The 21,331-nt window shown below is 44.9% G+C and overlaps 1 protein-coding gene across 1 annotated transcript in view; it reads right to left on the bottom strand.

The window, feature by feature from the left end:
* Window positions 1–21,116, bottom strand: part of SLC16A1 (solute carrier family 16 member 1) — a 221,613-nt gene extending 200,497 nt beyond the window's left edge. The window contains exon 1 of the mRNA XM_086923332.1: window positions 20,977–21,116. The gene's annotated coding sequence lies outside the window, so the exon portion shown is untranslated. The remainder of the gene's footprint in view (window positions 1–20,976) is intronic.
* Between the last annotated feature and the right edge of the window lie 215 nt (window positions 21,117–21,331).

Raw genomic sequence — 21,331 nt, 5'->3', positions numbered from 1 at the left:
AAGGCTTTTTTCAGAGGCGGTGTAAGTTAAGCATTTATGACCAGATACAGTAACCCAGTGACAACACCACACAGGTTTTATATCAAAAATAAGTTAAACTTTATATAGAGTTACCACAAGACCAATAAATGACAAAAGAATGGACAGTACTATTAGCTTTCAAGGATTCTTGTTGAAAAGGCTTAAATCAAGGTTCTGTGTGAGTAGGTAGCCCAGACGGGCTACAGCGTCGTTAAAAATAACAGAGTCTAGCAAATCCAGCGGACCGCGTCGGTACGGGCCCACTCAATGGTCGACAGACTCAGTCACAGTACCTTTTACTTGGGGCGGCCGGCACGGATGTGCGAGCCGGTTCCGGTGATCGTCGCGGTGCAGAAAGGAAGCATTGCAGGACGCGTTGTCCCTCAATGTGGTGCAGGCAGCGGCCCGTTGACAGAGTTGGTGGATCCAAAGCTTGCGTTGCAGGACGAGACGGTGCTTCGATGCGGTGCTTGCAGCTTGCGTTGTGGTGAACGAGCCAGAGTTCAGGAGCTGGCGTTGATCAGTCCGGACAGCGGTGCGAGTCGGGCATGTGCGTCGGAAAGCGTGCGAGGCGGTGCCCAGCTCCGGTGCAGTCACAGGACTCGAAGTCAGCAACAGTGACCGCGTCGGTCAGACCGATTCGGTGTAGCGAGGCGTTGCACGTCGCGGCGTCCTTCTAGTCGCGGTGCAGGCTACGGCTCGGTGACGGCATCAGGACGGAGTCGGTGAGCGCAGAGCTTGCGTTGTTCGAGACGGACGTTGCTTGATGTGGTGCCTACAGGACACCTGGCTGGTCGTGAGAGTCGGTCACAGCTCCCTGCCTCTGTAGCCATTTGTTTCCAGCAGCATTTCACAAAGGCTGGTGAAGTCCACTGGTCCTGGGACTTCGGTCAGGGGGCAAGCTCTCTTCCAAGCCCTTGGAGATCTTTGCACAAGTTGAAAGAAAAGTCCCCAAAGTTCTTTCTCCTCTCTTTGGCAGTCAGGCAACCACTGCAGGCCAATCCCCCAATCAGCACTTCAGCTTGGGAATAGTCTCTCCTCAGTTTCTTCAGGTTCCTTCTCCTCAGCAGAGGTTTCGTCTTGTAAGTCCAGAAGTGATCTAATTTCATGGGATCAGGGTCCCAATACATATACCCCAAAATCCTTTGTTCTCTGAGGGGAGAGAGGCCTGTGCCCAGTTCAAACCAGTTCTGAAGCACTCTGTGTACCAGACTTCTCCTTCCCTTTCACAGCACAGGGCAGGCACATCAGACGCCCCACAGGAGGTGGATCCAGCATTGTGGAAGGCAAGTACAGTCCTGGAGCACTTTGTTGACGGTCTTCCTTCTCTTCTTTCAGTGTGCAGGGCAGATAAATTAGACGCACCACAGGGGGTGGAGCCAGCATTGTAGCAGGAAGGGCCAGCCCTATTCAGGTCCCAGGTGCAACTCCTCCCTCCAATCTAGATACAGATCTCCCTATTCACCACCGGGCAGCCCCAGCCTGTCTCCTGGAATTCCCCAGCCCTGTCACACACAAACCCAGACAAGGAATACACAACCTCGCAGAGGCAGGCTCAAATGGTTAGGCAAGCAAATACCTACTTTCTAAAAGTGGTATTTGCAAACACAGAATATTAAAATAAACTTCACTAAAAGATGTATTTTATTATTCTGAGTTCAGGCATACAAAACTCTAATTTCTACCATATTCTCTGAGTCTGCTAGGATTATAAACATGCAACAATCCAGCAGCCCATCCTGGCCTATGGAGAACAGTTAGCTTTGCAATAGTGAAAAACGAAAATGGCTGTAATTCACTATTAGGACATGCCACACACATCAGGGCTTGTCCTACCTTGTACTTACAATGCACCCTGCTCGTGGGCCTACCTTAGGGGTGACTAATATGAAGCCAAGGGAAGGTTTAGGGACTGGCAATTGGGTGCACTTGACCAGTCAGCATGACAGTACCAGACTGCACGCAGGCTCTGCAATGGCAGACCTTAGACACATTTTACAAGGCCACTTCTGTGGGTGGCACATCCAGTGCTGCAAGCTCACTAGCAGTATTTGGATTTACACACCCTGGGCACACTCAGTGCACTGTACTAGGGTCTGACAAGAAAACCAAACATCCAATCATGGAACCACTAATCAATACATTAATTTACAGTAGGGAGCACTCGCACTGTGGCACTGGACAGCAGTGGCACAGTGCCCAAAGCATCTAACACCCGCAAAAACACATGAGGCAACAGCAAAAATGGAAGGGAGACCCACGCCAATGGTGCCAGGTCTAACATTATTACATCCATATTTATTTGGTTGAGCGTCATGGGGCTAAAATATACCCCTGCCAAAAAATAAAGTGATTCCATTCAAATAAATAAAAAGAAGATAAACAGAACAAGAAAGCATTGAATGATTTTGAAGTGGATGCGGAGATAAGTTTACATCAGTCAGCCCGCATGAGCACATGGCAGCAGATTCGGCCTAGACCCTGCCCTTCTAAGAGGGACCATCCTTACAGCACTGCATGGGTTGCTCCTGTGCGCTCCAGAGGGAACTGGGAACTTAAGAAGGGAAGAGAGGGAAGGAAGGTGCACTTTGTTGACAACTTGTATAGGGAGCTGTCGGTTCTCAGCACCAGGGAGTCCTGCACTTTATCTCTTCCGGAAATGAGCACACCCTGGAGTGCACCTTCTCCATGAATGACCGGGAAGCCTCCTGGAATCCGAACAGCTCTGGACAAGTTCAAGACCTGCCAGGTGTATAACAAATACAGGACAAGCACAAACCGCCATGTAGGAACACAGGAGTAAAAGGGAAGCTGGCCAACAGGAAACGTGAGGGACTGACTAGAGAATAAAAGACGGAAGGTGCAGGAAAGCAAAAGCTGGTCGAAGTAGAGCTAGAAGCAGGAGCCACAACAACCCAAACACAATGTTGCCATGCCTCACAGTGAACGTTTTCAGCTTCTTTATATTGCTACTTTCTAGTGTGACCTCCTGGACTACTGTGTGTCCTAAGATTCATAAAGAGCCATATGACCTGTAAATGCTACTTGTGGTAAAGTGCTAGACTTTTTTCTCATACAGTATCAGCCTGTTCTCCAATGCCACCAATCCCTGGGTCATATTCTCCCTCTGACAGTTCTTATTTTGCTATGAGTTGGTAGATGTCTTGTTTGAGTCCTGTTTCTTTGAAACCATGCAGAGCAATATGATCTGTGCATGTGAGGAGTAGGAGCTTCTTTCCAAGAGATAATAAGCATTGGCATAGCCAATAGGTCTCGCTTTTGGGACCTTATAAGTAGTAAGTTATGCAGCACAATATCCTTGGTGTAACAACAGCTACTTGTTAGACTCGGCGGTCTCTAGTTGGCAGAGGTATACACTTCTGACAAATAGGGACTCACCTCCTCTAGTCAGGGCAAGGGGATCACACACTTAGATAACCCCTGCTCACCCCCTCGGTAGCTTGGCAAAGCAGATAGGCTTATCTCAGAGGCAGTGCGTTAAGCATTTACGACCACATACAGTAATAAATTGAAGACACTACAAATGGACACAACACAGTAGTATTATAAAAATACAAATGTTTTAATACGGCTTAGCACAAGACCAAATAAAGACAAAAATGTACCACAATCCTAATAAATACTCTTGGAAGGAAAAATAATAGTTCAAGCGTAGTTTCTTCTTAGCACAAAGTCTTTAGTAACAAAAGGCAAGACTTCTTCTTTAGATCACAGTTCTTGGCAACAATGTAACCCACACGGGAGTCACACAACGTCGAGGCGCGAGGAGCGCTACGTCGGGCCCGGAGTCACACGGACCCCCAACAACACAGTACCTCGGAAAAGTGAAGCACACAATGATCAGCGTCGAGCAGTCCGGAGTCGCGTCTTCGGTGTCGATCAGGCCTCAGTCGTCGTCGATGTCGATGATGATGTTGCAAGAGTGAGCAGCGCTCACGGCGTCGAGAGGGCTCGGGGTCGAGGCATCGGCAGCGGCTTCGCTACTAGCGTCGATCTGGCCCAGTGGCCGGCGTCGAGGAAGCGGGACACTGGAGCCGTTACTCACGATGTCGAGCTGGATTCGGCGGCATCTGTCGGCGTCGAGATTGCTGGATTCTTTCAGAGGTGCTGGATTCTCAGGTTCCAGCAACAAGCACTTTTAGCAAACGGTGAAGTCCTTTAGCCCTGTGACTTCAACAGGAGGCTGGCACTCTTCCAGCCCTTGGAGATTTCCTTGGCAAAGTTCGAGAGTACACACTTAGTTCCTCTCTCCAGGTTCCTTGGCAAAAATAAAGAAGTGACTGCAGGATTCCCCCCAGCAAACAGCACTCTGGCAGAAGGGGTAGGCAAGTCCTTGGATCAGCAGGCTTCTTGTCCTTGGTTCAGTGTTCCTTGTCAGAATTGATCTAAAGTCTTGGTTCAGGGGTCCTTCTCTTATACCCCTTTTCGGCTTTGATCCCTTTGTCCATGCAGGGGAACTCCCCCTCATTCCGGGTCTGTTGTGGGTGTAGCCAGGCAGAGGCACCTGGCCGATTCACGGTGCAGGGCTGGGTCCTCAGACGCCCAGCAGGAGGTGGAGCCAGTATTGTCACTGGCAGGAGCAGAGCTATCCGTCGCTCGGCAGGAGGTGGAGCCAGCATTGTATCGGGCAGGGCCGGCTATCAGGAGCTACTCGTCCCCTACTCTCAATACAGATGTACCACTCACCCCACACTGACTCATTCAGAACTCTGGAGCCACCCAGCCCCTGTCACACACACCAAACCAGCAGAAACCAGAAATAGTTAGACAAGAAAATAGTCACTTTCTAAAAGTGCTATTTTCAAACCCAGAGTCCAAAAACCATCCACCCAAATGGATGCGTTATCAAACTCCGAGTTCAGGGATACCAAACTCGACATTGCACCACGCTCCCCGAGCCCGCTAGGATTATACCATTAATAATCCCGGCAGCCCATTCTTCCTAATGGAGAGCAGGCGACCTTACGATAGTGAAGTACGAATATGGCGGTAGTTCACTATTAGGACATGCCGACTTCGTCAGGCTTGTCCTACCTTATACTTACAACACACCCTGCCCTCGGGCCTACCATAGGGGTGAGTAATATGAAGTTAAGGGAAGGTTTGGAGGACTGGCAAATAGGCGTACTTGCGCAGTCCGCGTGACAGTACAAGTCTGCACGTAGGTCTCGCAATGACAGACCTGTAGACATACTTTTACTAGGCCGCTCGTGTGGGTGGCACAACACGTGCTGCAAGCCCACTAGCGGCATTTGTATTTACAAGCCCCGGCACTCCGCGTGCACTAGACTAGGGACTGACAGTAAACCAAGTAAGCCAAACATGGAATTCAATCAATACAGTAATTTTACATAGGGAGCACTTGCACTGTGGCACTGATCACCAGTGGCACATTGTCCAGAGCAATATACCAGCAAAAACATCGTAACCAGAGGAGGCAAACAGAAAAAATGGAGGAGAGACTCAAGCCAATGATGTCAGGTCGAACACTACTGTTGCATGGCTAAACACTTATAAGGTCCCAAAGGCGAAACCTATTGGCTATGCCAATGCTTGTTCTAATCACTGTGGTTTCAATCACAAAATGGTGTTAATGGTATTGTACATCTGATCCATTTAGCCTAATACCCTGTGATGTGAAAGGAATGCCTTCTACTTGGGGCACAGGCGTGCTTCCTTGTCCTGAGTGTGCATCTGTGAGAATCTGGAGTTCTGGTTTATGATTTTGGGCCCTAAATTCATGCTAATCCATTATGTGTATGAAGGGCTAGGACTGTTCCTTGAAATGACTGAGATCCTTGACGGAAGGGTGCACAAAGCATGCCTTCATTTGTTTTACAGTGGGCTATCATCCCTACCATAGGTTTAGCATGTTGAAAAGTGGTGTCGGCATACCATGGTTTGTTAATCAATAGTTGTGATCGGACCTTTTTTTCTGTGTTAGGGGTCTACTGGAAAACTCATGAAAAGTAGCACTGCTAAGCGCTAATCCAGGTCCTAGCCTAACTATCACAGTGAATATGTGCAAGAATATATGTGTGTGGACTGTGCGGTGCATACACTGTGTGTGTGATTAAGCCAGAGTAATGGAGGCCAGAGGGTTCCTTTTGGAAAGACCCTGCCCTGTTCATGTGCACAATATACAGGTGAGTTAAACAAACTGTTTTCCCAGACAGTCGAAGTGTATTGTAGACATTCCTGAAGCATGAGAGAAGACACATAGACACTAAAGTGCAGAAAGAGATTCCCTTTGGAAATTTGATAAGGTCCTTTTGCTGGAAAGACCTGATCAGTCTCCCTGAGAAGTGCCGTCTGGTAGATGGAGGGGTGAAGGGTTGGAGCGGAGTCTCTGTTGTTCACAGTGTGAAGGGTCATTTAACAGAGGCCATGATTTTGTCTCTATTCTTGATCACTGTTCAAAGTGGCTGTGGATAGCCAGATGTAGAAAGCTCACTCCTCTTTCTTCCTCGGTTGCAGGTGACCATAATGGAGATGACCCTACTGTGAAAGCATCACCCTACACAAAGGTTCTGTCTATAAGACAGCCTGGAAAGGACACGTGAAAGCAGAGCCAACCCAAAGCTGTTTCAAGAGCCACAGAGAATCCTCATCCCCTGTCCCTGTCTTTGTTAGCGTTATAATAGTGGGAGCTTGTGACCCACTCGTTTTTTCCATTTCCTTTTTTTTTTTTAATATTTTTATTGATAAATTTTTCCCCTCATTTTATTTCCCCCCCCTCCCCCATTACATGGACAAGGCACAATAAGTTACATAAGGCAGCCACATACTCAACCACATATTCAAGAGAAAAAGGGAAAAAGAAATATTACAATATACATACTACATACAGATCCTATCATAATATATACAAATACAAATAATATATGTTAACTTTCCATAATACATATATTCCTCAAAATACCTTATTCAGTTCCAGCCTTCCATTGAATCAAAGGACCCCAGATTTGTATACCCAGCTTTTTACCCTTTCTCCCTTTCCTAGAATAAATAGCTGTTTCCAATTTTTGTATTGACAAAGTTTTTCCAAGCCATTGATGATACGTGGGAGGATTTGGATCTAACCAAGTTGAGGCCACAAGCAGTCTAAAAATCGCCATTGCTACAAACAGAAAATATTTACAATTAATTTGTCCGTTAGGGGAGATTCCCAACAAGATAGTTGCTGAGTCCAACTCTATTGTTGTGTCTAAGGCATTCCGGAAAAAATTCCCGATATCTTGTTTTATCTTATCTAAATGTGGACAAGTAGACAAAATATGTAACAAATTGGCCTCCATACTGCCACATCTAAAACACGTGATGCCCGACACAGCCCCCCATTGAGCAATTTTCCATGGCGTATAATACAAGTGATACAAACTCTTGTAGTGCTGGGCCTGAAGAGACGCTGAGCATAGTAGTTTACATCCCATCTCAAGTGATTCAGAGAAAATATCTCTTTCTCTAACTATATCTAAATCTGAGGACCATTTAACTATCCAATTGTCAAGATCATCCTTTTTTAACTTTGTCATTTCTAAATAAAGTCTTTTTATAGTACAGTCATTACCTTTTTGTATAAGATCCATCATTGTACTCCTCCCAAAGCCTAGAGCTCCCCCTTTTTTATTTAATATACAGCTCCTTATTTGAAGGTATTTAAAGAAATGATTTGTGTTTAACATATACTTATTTTTCAAATCTATAAATTGTAACATACTATTATCATCCCACATATCACCAATCATTCTTATACCTCGACTCTCCCATTCTTCATATACCATTCCTGAAAACACAGCCCTAGGTAGTGAGGGATTGTTTTTGAATCTAGTATATACACTATATTTCCCTATTCCAACTTTTTTGGAAAATCCTTTCCATATATTGTAGGCCGCCATAATTATCTTGAAACGTGTTCTTTTAAAGTAACTTCCATCAGTAAATCTTAAAAAAAAATTTTCGGCATTTGGACCCAGAGCTAAACCATATATAGCCAGCGAACCTGTCTTATCCCATCCATCCATCTCAGCCCCCCCAATTAATCCAACCATTCCTTGTATTGCTGCAGCCCAATAATATACCTTTAGATCCGGCAATGACCACCCCCCTTTCTCCCTGGGAAGGGACATATACCTCAATGCCCTCCGGGTTTTACCTCTAGCCCATATAAACCGATTTACCATACTTTCGCAAGTTTTAAACCACTTATTTTCAATTAGAAGAGGAATTGCCCTAAAAAGATACAGCAGTTTGGGTAAGATCAGCATTTTAATAATATTAACTCGCCCAACTAATGATAAATGTAAGTTCTCATAACGATCCAGATCTTTTCTTGCTTTTTCGATTACTGGGGCAATATTATTATCCACCAAATTATCTAAATTAGACATAATATTAATTCCGAGGTATTTCCCTGCCGGCACTACTCTTCTATCTTCACAAGGTGTAAAAGAGTTTTTGATAATCTGAGTTTTAGACGCGTTCAATGAGTACCCTGAGACTTGACCAAATCTTAAGGCCTCAGCCTCTACAAACGTAGTTGCTTCCGTAGGGCAAGGTGTTATCACCGCAACGTCATCAGCATAGGCTAATATCTTGCATGGGCCAAGAGCTGTACTGACTGGAGTGATCTCTGGTGCTGATTCTATCTTACGTATTAAGGGATCCATATAGATGGCAAATAGCAGGGGAGAGAAAGGACATCCCTGGCGAGTTCCTCTCTTGATTTTAAATTGACCAGTTATACCCCCGTTTATCCTTAATGCTGCACCTGGATCCATATATAGAGTCTGAATTGCTTTCAAATACCCTCCTCCAATCCCAACTCTAACTAGGGTCTGCCACAGATACTGCCAGGAGACCCGATCGAATGCTTTTTCCGCGTCCAAAAGCATAACTGCCATCGGGTCTCCTGCTACCTCCGCCACATCAAATAAAGTTATAACTTTTCTGATATGGTGAGTTGTCCCTCTACCAGGAATAAAACCATGTTGGTTATCGCTAACCAGGGTACTTATAATTCTTGCAAATCTTGCAGCCAGTGCCTTCGAGTAAATTTTGGTGTCATTATTCATCAATGTTATTGGGCGGTACGAACCTGGTTCACTCGGAGGCTTTTCCTTTTTTAAAATTAATACTATATCTGTCCCGCTCCAGGATTTGGGAATGGATACCCCACTTTGTGCAGCTTGAAATGTTTGAGTTAAGTTATTACCTAAACATCCCCAGAAAGTTTTATAAAACTCAATCGGTAGCTGATCAGGTCCAGCAGCCTTCCCCGAGGGTAGAGCAATCATTGCTTCTTTAATCTCAGTTTCGTCCAGCACGGTCTCTAATTCCTCTGCATCTTCAGGGGAGATAGTTTTTACCTCAATGTTCTGGAGATATTCATTTATTCTATCGATACTACTGGGATCTTTCTCATCATATAAAGATTGGTAAAACTTCCTAAAGACCTCCCGAATTTCTTCTGGATCTGAGTGTAATTGTCCCTTTTCATCCTTTATTTCCTTAATCGTCCCTGCCGCCGCTATCTGTCTGGTTCGTATAGCAAGGACTCGCCCTATTTTCTCACTGAACTCGTAACATCTCTCCCTTCTGATTGTATATTGCTTTGCGGCTCTATTAGCAAGTTCTTCCTCTGCTTCACTTTTCACCTTCAGTAATTCTATCGCAAATTGTTCAGTCGGCTCTCCCCTTATTACACAGTTATTAAGTTGTTCTTCTGCCTCCAGTACTTTTCCCTCTCTCTCCTTATATCGCAATCTTTCTGTTTTCCTCTTGAAGGCACTATAACTACACGTTTCGCCGCGTACTCCTGCCTTAAAGGCATCCCATACTATACCAACTGCAGCAGTTCCTCTATTATGTTCAAAGAATTCAGTGATCCATTTAGACATATGTTTTATATAATCATCATCTAGAAGCAATCCCCTTTCGAATGTCCACTCCCTTCTTGTTGTTGTTTTCCCACTCTGCTTTACCGTTAGGATTAGGGGATTGTGGTCACTAAGTATCCGAGGAAGTCTATCAATTTCCACTATACTAATTAGATCATTGGAAACCAAGAAGTAATCCAACCTAACGCATATCTGATGCGGTGCTGAATAATATGTATAACCGAGTTGTTTCGATCTAATTGACCCCCAGACATCTTGCAGTATATTATTTTCTAGAAGATCAGTAAGGGCCTTGTAAACCCTTTTCTTCCTACCCTTATACTGTCTTATTGAGCCTGATCCTAGACCCTCCGCTCCGTCAATATTTAAATCTCCACCTATAATAACTCGAGGGGCCCAATCTGCCAACTCAGAATCCAAAAATTGCAAAATTTCTGGATCGTCCTGTGTAGAACCATATACTGCAACTAAAGTTGTCCACACCCCCCCTAATAGTACCTCTACCATAGCCCATCTCCCCCAATTATCTCTTAACTTTCTCCTTGTTACTACACTCTTATCCCTCGATAGAATCGCTACCCCTCTCTGTTTTACTCCTTGTTTAGAAGTAACTATTAATTGAAACCCCAGCTGATTAAGATAGATCTCCTGGGTACTCATTACATGTGTCTCCTGAAGAAACACAAAATCTACATTCATTTGCCGTAGCCGCATTCCTATCTTCTGCCTTTTCGTTACATCATATAGGCCGCATACATTCCATGTCACTAATCTAATAGACATTTTTCATTTTTTTATTTTTTTTTTCCCCAACCAATTCTCTTCACACCCTATCTGCTTGCTTTTATTTAATGTTCTAGAAACAATATACAATACTAGGTCTAGCACGCTGAATAAATAGACTTCCCTGTTAATTTCAATGTTGTCTTCCACATCTTCAGTATCACTACACATATCATACAGTTGATGCAAATTACTTTTATCAAGACCTCTTAAGTGTCTTGTACCTTTGTGCCCTGTCCATTTCCCTGCCCATCCCCAACCCCACCCCAGACTGCCCACCCTCAGAGTCCCTCCCCCCCTACAGGCAAATAGGTCCAACGGACCTATGTCTGGCCGACTTTTGCCTCCTGGATGCCAAACCCGTCAACCCCCCTAACTTTCCCTTCAGCTTACTGTGCTCAGTGTATGTCCAGCAAATACCACCCCTATTTGTGCTCAACCTCTACCCTAATCCTTCTTGTATTAATACCAATCTTTACTTATTGAAGCAGAAAAGCATCAGATAAAGAGGAGTGGAAAAGAAATAAATCTTTCATAGACCTTGAGCAAACAATTTCCTCTATTGTTTTAAATAAGTCCTCATATATAACTTTTCATCCCCAAAAATTACTTTACACAGTCTCTATTTTCCACATTATATTTATCTTCGTTTCTTTTGGGGAATATCCCTAAGAGCTACTGCGTGATCGTTATTCTCAACATTCTCCTTGTGCCTTGTTTTCCGTTGGTCTTGCAAAAAGTTAAGGTATTCTTGTGCAAGTATCTCAGAGTAGAAGATTTTAAAATTCCCATTTACTCCAATCTTCAAACGAGCGGGATACAGAAGGTAAGCCTCACAGCCTATGTTTTGAAATGGGGTAATAAGCTGCCTCATCCTCCACCTTCTTTCCACAGTGGTGTGGCAAAAGTCAGGACGTGCAAAGAACTCTACGCCATTATACTTGCATTTAGCTTGGGGCTTTGCTTTGTTAATTATCTCTTCTCGCAGAAGAAAATTCCCCACGTATAAAAGTATTGCGCGAGGCTTACCCTGCGCTGCTTTCTGGATCAGAGGAAAACGGTGTGCCCTTTGTATTTCGTGGTCGAGATCTCATGTAGACAACTCTGGGAGGGCACCCTTTAATAAGTCAACAACATACCCCCGAACATCACTTCCTTCTTTCCCTTCCTGTATTCCAATCAGGCGTACATTGTTGCGTCTTTGTCTGTTCTCAAATTCCTCGAGTTTCCATAACATGTCAGCCGTAGTCTTATCTTGTTCTTTTATGTCATCCTTCACTTTAACCATATCATCTTCTAATTTCCCGGTTCTATTCTCTACTTCAGTAACTCTCTCAGCCATCTCCTCATACAGCCTGCTGACCTTACGCAAGGAAGATTGTATTTTCCTATTCGCATGTTTAGCCCTGCGCTTTGCTTTTTGGCTCTCAATGCGAGCCTCACTCTGCATTTGTTTTAATGTTGTAAATAAAACTTCAAAATTAGATATACCTCCATCCGCTCCCCGGTCTGCAGAGTCCAGAGGTCCTATTTCACCATTTACAAACTCATCTGCCGGTATTACAGAGTTCTCTGCCATCTTATCCCAATTTAGTTTTTTTACCACTGTTTTCATATTGCCTCTGCGTTCCTTTGACAATCTCTGTTGTCTGGATTTCCCTTTTCGTTTGCTTGACTTCTTTTTTTTACTCTTAGTTTTAATTTTATCCACAGTTCTAATACTGCCCTCAGGATTTGTTTTCGATCTAGAAGAGGCATCCTTTTGCACTGTTTTTTGGACTGAATCCTTATATTCTTTATCTATAGGTTCTGTCTCACTACTGATAGGAGTTGAGGAAGTTTCAGAGTCAGTCCCTGATACAGTCTCATTACTTCCCGTGTCAGTATTCACTGTTTCATCATCTGAACTCTCCGTCTCTGACTCTGTGTCTGTTGTTGATCCCAGACTTCCATTCATACTTTCCTCATCATCCGCCTCGTCATTACCAGTGAAAAAGACCTCATCACTGGGAGAGGCAGGAAGTGCATCAGGTAATTTGCGTGTGCTTGCATCCCTCTTATTAGTCAAATCCAAGTTAATATCATTATCAGTCCTTAACTCTATTTCTATTAAATTAGTTGCAGCCTCAGAATTACTTTTTCCTACAACAGTATCCTCCACCAGGCTTTGTCCTGCCCCTGGCCCTTTAACTCCAGATACAGCTGGTGCCGAATGAATTGTACCCTTCTCCTTTAAGAGCTTGGGCCCGCCCTCTTCCACAGCTGTAGAAAAGTCTCTGGCTTCTGCTGCCTCTGTAACTTCAGTTAGAGGCTGTGCCTCGAGCGCGCAGGTACCGTCCCCATCTGCTCCTGCCTGCTCAAACGGTTCCCTCTCCACAGCAGGCTGTAACATCCTGCACAGGCTCACCAACGTGGGGACTCTCACTCCCTGTGGCAGATCCGACTGCAAAGTTGTTTGGACAGTCGTTACTGGTGTTGCTGCAGGCAAAAACGTCTCAACTATGGTCATCTGGCGGAGTGCAGTTTCCTTTCCAGGTAACTCCCCAGCGGTAAGTTTTGCTTCCTCTCTTCTCCTTACAGCAACAGCTGACGCTGGGACAGTCACGTTCTTTTTTTTCCCTCCTTCCTCTTTTTCACGTATTTTCTTTAGTTTATTTTCCTTTGCCGCTTCTCGCCTTTGCTGCGCTTTAGATCGCGCTTTTCCTCTTAAATTAAGCGCTGGGGCCCCGAGGTTATCCATATCCTCCTCCACCTCAGAGTCACGGTCACGATTCTTCTTCGAATAAAGTGCAGGTTTTGAAGGTTTTGAAGCCATAGATTTTGGAGCAACTTTCCAATAGTAACTTCCAGGAAGGGGCGAACGGGAAATCAGAGCTGAACAGTGTTTGTGCAGATATTTATGCAGAGCCCATTTTTTCTCTTGTGGGAAGTCGCATATCAAAAAGAGCAGGCCAGTGAGTTCTCTCAGCATCGCTTTTTATCAAAAAATTGCGCTTCCCAAGCACTGTCTCTCGTACCACCAATGGTCAGCTCAGCTTAGATCTGCTCAGCACCATTACTGCTAGCTGTTACACTTATATCGAGTGCACTTTTCTCCCAGTAAAAAGGGCAGATTTTCCGCAGCAAATTAGATTAGATCAACTTAAATTGGTAGTAGATCGGTGAATCTACCAATCTGCAAGTCTGCAATCTAAGCACAATGAGCACGTAGTACGTAGTACACCTCATCTTTCAGTCAGGAGGGTTACAGGGTGCGACCATCCACTACGGCGTCTCGGCGGCCATCTTGCCTCCCCCCGTTTTTTCCATTTCCAAGATCTCTTTAACCAAGGAAGTGGGAGTTCGGCAGAATATCTAAAGAACTGCTATGTAAATAAAGTGAACTGTTCAGCTGTGATCGTGCAAGTGGCCTGTCCCTTGGTACGTTCTTGAAGTGTGCCCAAATGGACTGCGCTGCTGTGACCCTGAACATATGTGCCCAAAGCAGACCATGTTGTTGCAAGTCAGAAAATGAGGAGAAAGTGGATTGCACCACTGCGACGACTAAACAGACCTGTGTGGGCCAAGCCACTATCAAATTACTGTGAGTGATATTTGAGTTGTTCTGCTGCCCTGAGAAGTGGTCTCAGTGGCCCAGTGACCTTTGAACCCACCCAACTCATCTTGTCCAAAAGAGGGCATGCAAACAACCAGAGAGTGCAGCGACTCAGGAGTTGCCCCACGAGCCAGACTCTGGGTAGAGGGCTCCACCAGGGTTGGATTGGTAACGCGGGTACTCAGGCAATGCCCGAGGGGCCGGTGTCTAGTTCCAGCTGTGGGCTGCTCTTTTGAGGCGTGTGGTGTGCCAATTTGAGTGGTTTCTGCATTGTTCGATGCCGCCAGAGGCCCAGTGGGTGCCCAAGTTGCTTTTCTGGAGGCAGATGGGCGTCCATTACCTCCCTTTTATCAACGGGCAGAGGTATCACCTCTTTTCTCTTGCTGGGCCAGCCAAATAATGTGCGCATACAGAGCAGGGGCTGGGAGCTTGAGCAGAAGTGGCGTCACTTGTTTTCAGATGTGTTTCTCCAGTGTAAACTAGTCCGTGCATTTTTATTAACTCCTTACCCCTTTTATTAAATTAAATTTCCCCGAAGCAGTGTTTTGCAGAAATAAAATATGCAAATATGGGCCACTTTCTTTTTTTTTTAATCCCAATCCAACGCTAGGCTCCACAGCTGCTGCTCCCAAAGACAGGACTGGAGTGCTAGTGGTGATGCTCTAGCACTGTTTATTAGTTTTGCTTAACATATATATTCATCTGCACATCATAAGCACATATATAAAGTGTGATTTTTACAGTAAGTTAGCCATAGCTAATGTAGGTCCAGTTTTAAATAATTCACACTAAAATGAAAATATCGCTTTGGCTGCTGTGTTCTTTCTCTCATTTCAGGAGCAGTAGGTTACTCTAAATACAATGTTAGAAAATGTTTTCGTTTCTGTGAGAAATGTTTATCTGTATGCATTCCGCAGAGAGTGAATAGTGAATTTCAACACCTGTGGCCGGGACAAACTAACCATTGTGAACCATCTTACTACGAGACATCTCTCGAAGGTTGTGCAGCAGAAAACTTCCATTGTGCGGTGAATGGGAAGAGGAGTGAAGCCATCTTATCAGGAAATGTTCAATCCTGATTGGCCTCCTCGCCCTCCTCGCCATGGAAATCACGGGGGGCGTTGCTTCTTGTCAAAAATGGTATAGTTTAATTGTGCATTGCTGAGCTAGTTAAATGAATATACCCCTGTCCACTCCCTTGAGACTAGATGGCTTATTCTTCTGCTCAAAGTGTTAGACTTCTGAGCAAACCCATCATTATTTTACCCAACTGAATCTATATTGATTCTACCTTTAGGCTTTACTTGCTAAGATCGCCTGCTCGACTTTCCCCATTCATTCAACTTCTTAGTTTAACATGTTAGATAACTTCCCTTCAGTACCTAAGAGGCCCTTGTTCCCAATCTACCCCCGCCCCCAACCCCATCCTTCAAAAACAAACCTTGCTGAGGCTTTAATGGGAAAAACAGGAAAGTAGGCAAAGTTTTGCATAAAATATTGATGAAAATGTGTAGTAAGTGATGAGGGCTGACATTACCATTGACTGCAAAGATGTGGACGCACTGGCGGTCATCATAACCAGACTCCATGTCCACTGCCTGGGTCAAGATCAGGCAGAACAAGAGAAAGCCTCCACAGATTGCCAGACATGTCCTTTATGGGCACCCGAGTCTTGGCTATTATGGCCATCTCCAAAAACACTGGATCCCCCTGCTGTTTGCCAAGAGTGCCAACTCTAATGCTAAGTCATTTCATGCAAAATGCTAAGAGAGAGCTTGTGGAAGATACAACAGAGAACATCCCCTACCAAGAGAGTATCCCACAACATTGAGAGATACCCCTACTACCACAATGTATAGATCACATTTGATGTTCACAATAGTGTCACACAGATCATAGGACAGCGTCTAATTTACTTTCAGAGAATTTCAAAACACTCTCAAACTACCCATCACACAACATTCACAAACAAATAATCTCATAGTTTACAAGAGTAGTCACATAGTCTCAAAATATGTGTAGTTGCCCCAACACTCTATCATATTCTGATATGGCTTCCAACATTTCAAAACATATCCCACAACATGTAATCACAAACCCTCCATGCCCCATCACTCCATTTCTTAGCCATCAACTTGACCGCCTATAAACACAACAGCTACATCAAAACCTGGCACAAGGAAGGGGGTGTCATCAGCACACCCTCCTTGCCCTGCATTATTCTTGTGAAACTTGGGATTTTTACATGAATTCGGCAGAAATTCCAGATTCTACTCAATTACTTTTAGAGCAGAAAAACTATTGATAAGAAAACTGTCCAGTTGACTTGTTTCATTCCTGGCCATACAAACAGTGGGCTTCTAAGCAAAGCGGGGTGTTACTTTTCCATCGGATTCAGCCTAGTAGCCCTTGTTGGACCTTGAATGACTTAATGACATCAGTAGGAGTTGCTGGTTGCAGTGGACACAGCAATAATAATGGACAAAACAAGGATCAGAGTGTCCTGGAAGTGGGTTCATAGGTGATGCCTGGAATAGGTTGTTCTGATGGTGATAATGAGATGATGGGCCCTTTCCTGTACTGGTCTCAATGTGCATTGGATGTCTAGCGTGTATAGCCATAGGAGGTGGATACCACCTCTACAGTGGAAAGTGTAGCTAGCTGGGCTGCTGAGAAAGGTGGTCCAGCATTGCAAAGACAGTTCTGGGTAGGAGGTGTCAAACTGGGGCTGGATCCATAATACGTATAGGTGGGAAGGAACAATGAAACCCTCTTAATATAACCCAGCTGTGTGGGATTGGCTAATGAGTGGTACAGCACAATAGAGGCTGATTTATTCCCCAGCACTGGTTCTAGGTTGGGCCTATGGAGTACTGACGGAAAAAGGAGAGCTGTCAAATATTTCCTGATGTGGGTCTACAGTATACTAGCTGCTGAAAGGTCTGCGTTAAATTGACGTACAAGAACTGTCCGCCACTGGCTGATGGAGATTACACTATCCTGGCTTATGATGTCCTGCAAAGTACTGCCTAAGGGCTGGGCTCACTATGGAAATTATTGGCTGCACCATATTGGTTGATGTGAATCTGCACAATAACTGCTGATGGTTAGCATTAAAATGCTGGCTGAAGGGGGGGCTTGGACTTAAATATGGGGGGTAGGGGTCTGTATGATGTTGACTGAGACATATTTCAAGCAGCCTCATGTATGTATGTAGGCATACTTATATAGCGCGACTGTCACAACAAAGGGCATCCTAATGTATATCCTTTAAAGCTTGTCTAGTAGATGCCCATTAGGACCTTCCACGGTTCCTTGCTGCTCGGCATGCAGCCAGAAAGCCTCGTTGTCCCCATCTCTTTCCCTCACCATTATTAGTCTAAAGCGAAAGTGCTCAGATACCCACTTGTTTGGGAATTGTATAAATGGAGTCAATATAAATGGTTAAGAGAGTTCAATGCTTTACGCTGTGTGAGTCTGACTTTCTCTGGTAATGCAATAGGCTTTGTAACTCCTTCCCACAAGCCATTCGCACAACCTCTGCTTTGTTCACATTCAAAAGGGAACTAAGAAGCCTTTATGACGGACACTTTGGTTAAAGGGAGTATCGCTACTCGCATCTCCTATATTCATTTGACCTGTCTTTCCTCGCTCTCTGCTCTCTGGGTGAAGTGCTGTGGGCTTATTCTCATGGTTAGCTTACTACTTTGCTATACTGTAACGCCTCTGCTGGTATGAACGGTCTGTTCCATGTTTTCCTGGTGCCAAAATGTTGTTTAAAGACGTTTTTAACACAAACTTACATCTTGCTCTCTTGTAAAGCGCCCTAATACCTTCTGACCAAGCCGGCGCTGTACAAAAAGAGCAAAAGTAGTACATACAAAAATAAAACTAATGTTTGTGTACTTAACGTAGAAGTGAAACTAAACCACACCTTGAGTGCCGGTGACATGCTGTACGTGCCCCTTGCCGCGTCTGTGCTGAGAAGAAACCGTGACAGACACCCCACGCGCAGTGACGCAGCTGCTGCGCGTGACACACACGTGACACGAATGAACTGTAGCAGTGGGGATTGTGAAGCTGAGTATTGCGTAGCAGTGACGGGCGGGGCAGTGATGCAAGAGAGACTCAATCACGGTACACACTGACTCAACATTCGCAGAAGGGCGCAGCAGGAAGCAAGGATACTATATATTATACTGGAGACGAGACAGCACCTTCAAAGAAAGGAAGTCACACGAGAGAACTAATGATAGCGCAAGGGCGCGCAGCTTTCAAGTAATGCACAGAAAGGGCCATTGAAATAGCGGGTTTACAGCACTCGGCGGGCAAGCGTGTTCAGTGCCCCTTGAGTGCGTAAGCAGGACAGGACATGCCTGCTTCCACGAGCCATGGGGTGGCCAGATTGTGCTGCAAGCAGATTACACGCACAGCAACAAGTGTAATCCTCGCACGAGGGTACGGCGGTGAGACAGTGTCTCTATGGACTCCCGGGCTTCTCTAAGAAATGTAAAGGTGCAAGGTGGCGTAGTGGAGTCACGGGCTGTGGTAAGACGCCCGCGTTGTTTATTATGTTGAGCAAACAAAGGATTGGCTCACATAGTCAACGAAGACAAAAGTACTCTGCTAAACCGGTCATTTTCAGCCGGGCGGGCAGACACACGCCACTCAAAGCGACAACAGCACAAAACTAGAAAGCACAGGGTACTACTGTACACCACGGTGATGGGTAATACACGGCCGTGTCCTCGGAGCCCTGGAGACGTGACGCAAAGCCAGAAAGTGATGAATGGAATGCTTGCCTTATCTCAGCCACTAGAAGGTACTCTGGACGGCATTCCGGAAGTTTGTTCGTTTGCTCACTGCACAGTCCAGACAAGGCAGGACACATCATATGAAATCAGTCTTAGCCCTGTCTCAAAAGCGACAGCCCAGCTTGATCTGTCTGGCCAGGTCCACTCTGTAGGAAAACGCAAGCAACCCAAAACACAGTGGCCCTCATTAGCAAGGAGCATGTAGAGTCCTATGGGGGAGCAGCTGCAGGCCCCTACCTGTACATACCTGGGTCAGTTTCCTTAATGTGCATGAATATGTCTTGATATGGTCCCTCGATCGCTGTGCCATGTGGTCTTAAGTTGAACCTCACTGACCCCTCAGGAGCGATGTGTGACGTGTACACACTCCTCAGAAGCTGCATTTTCACTAGGACGTCTCCAAGTGTTCAGTATATTTTGGTCATCACTGAACTTTGGGAGCGCGTTGTTTTATGTCTACACACCGCAAAAGTAATTGATACCTCAAGATGTTTCCCTGAGATGGAGGTTGGTGATCCATGCACGGTTATTAACTGTAAGCAGGTTTTATTGTTATAATGCTCGAATTTCATACAGCCAAAATGGCTTCTGAAAAATCCACACCGAGGACACCATGCAATCACTAGACCCATATTGTCTATGAATACCAAGCTGAAAAGTACCTGAGGAAATTAAAAATAGAAATGAGCAGGGGGTGGTCTGCACCCAGGTGTTAACTTTTAAAAATCCCCTTAAAACTAGGCCAATAATTCCAAAAAGGAGGGTGGTGGAGCAATGCCTCCGACTTCAATTCTGACTTGAGTACACTTTGCTGTGAGATTCAAAAACATCTTTACCAAGTTGTAGCAAGGGAAGCACCACGTCCCGTATAAATGCAGACTCGCCACCACACCACCTATCTTGGCCCTGCGTTGCTCTGAGGTAGTTGCGACAATCTCGAAATTCAGTGATATAAAAATGTGTTCCTTTTTGTGGTAAACCATGGCAAACCCTGTGAACAATCTCACAGAACCAGAAAAAAGCAGCCTAAAGATCTAAACACATAACCCCTATAGCTGCTGGCTTGCAAATAAGGGCTTACACGTATGTACACATGTTAATATACAGCTAGAAGCTAGAAGAAATTACCAGATTTCTCTTTAATTCCTATCAATCCACTCACATTTATTTTCTCTCAAAAGCTGCAATCCACCAGGGTCATTACACATACTAGACCAGCAACCAACAACACATAGATAACTATCCCATCAACAGGTCTATCTATCTATCTATCTATCTATCTATCTATCTATCTATCTATCTATCTATCTATCTATCTATCTATCTATCTATCTATCTATCTATCTATCTATCTATCTATCTGTCTGTCTGTCTGTCTGTCTGTCTGTCTGTCTGACTGTCTGTGTGTCTGTTTATCTATCTATCTATCTATCTATCTATCTATCTATCTATCTATCTATCTGCATGTGTGTATATATATATATATATATATATATATATATATATATATATATATATATATATAGTAACAACATATTCATATCACTTGGTGCTTTCAGTTGCCCCAGGACTCGCTCTCTTTGAGAGTCCTCCAATTTCGAAGTGCTCATTGCTCTACCAGAAATGATCAAAAGTATTGCATAGTCCATAAGTGGGGGAGTGAGAGGTTCAATCAATGCAAACATCACATTATTATACCCTGCATGGCTTATAATGTCAGGCGAGCCTGCAATCTTCCTTTGGGTGAAAGGTCAGGGGTTTAGCAGGTTTCTCCTGCCTAGGTCTCCCTCATGTGATACCAGCTTCTCTCAGGGTCTCTGTGGCATTTAAGGTTCTTTCTTACCTGCTGGCGTCCTCGCTGGCTCCCCTCCCTCAGTGATTTTTCTTGGCTCCTTCTTGAGACATCTGCTGCTTGCTTCACAGCATTACACATATATTGCAAAAAGAGCCGGCGTCTGCCAATGTTTCCTGGAAGTGGGATGCTCGCAGCCGCGTCGCCTGCTTTCTAATTGCTTAAAAGAGGCTCACCAGGAAGGCCTGGGATTGGACGAGGTGCCCAGGCATCTTTCCAACCGCCCCGTCCCCTGGAGAGGTGACTGCCATTTAAACGGCCCTCCCTTGCGTGCAATGACCCTCGGGAGGACGACGCGTTACTGTTTGATTTCGTGCCACGTTTGTCTCTCTTGGCAGGGGCCCTT

This window comes from Lissotriton vulgaris, chromosome 5 (assembly GCF_964263255.1).
Source record: "Lissotriton vulgaris chromosome 5, aLisVul1.2, whole genome shotgun sequence".
Lineage (NCBI taxonomy): Eukaryota > Metazoa > Chordata > Amphibia > Caudata > Salamandridae > Lissotriton > Lissotriton vulgaris.
This window is presented reverse-complemented; position numbering and strand designations above follow the sequence as displayed.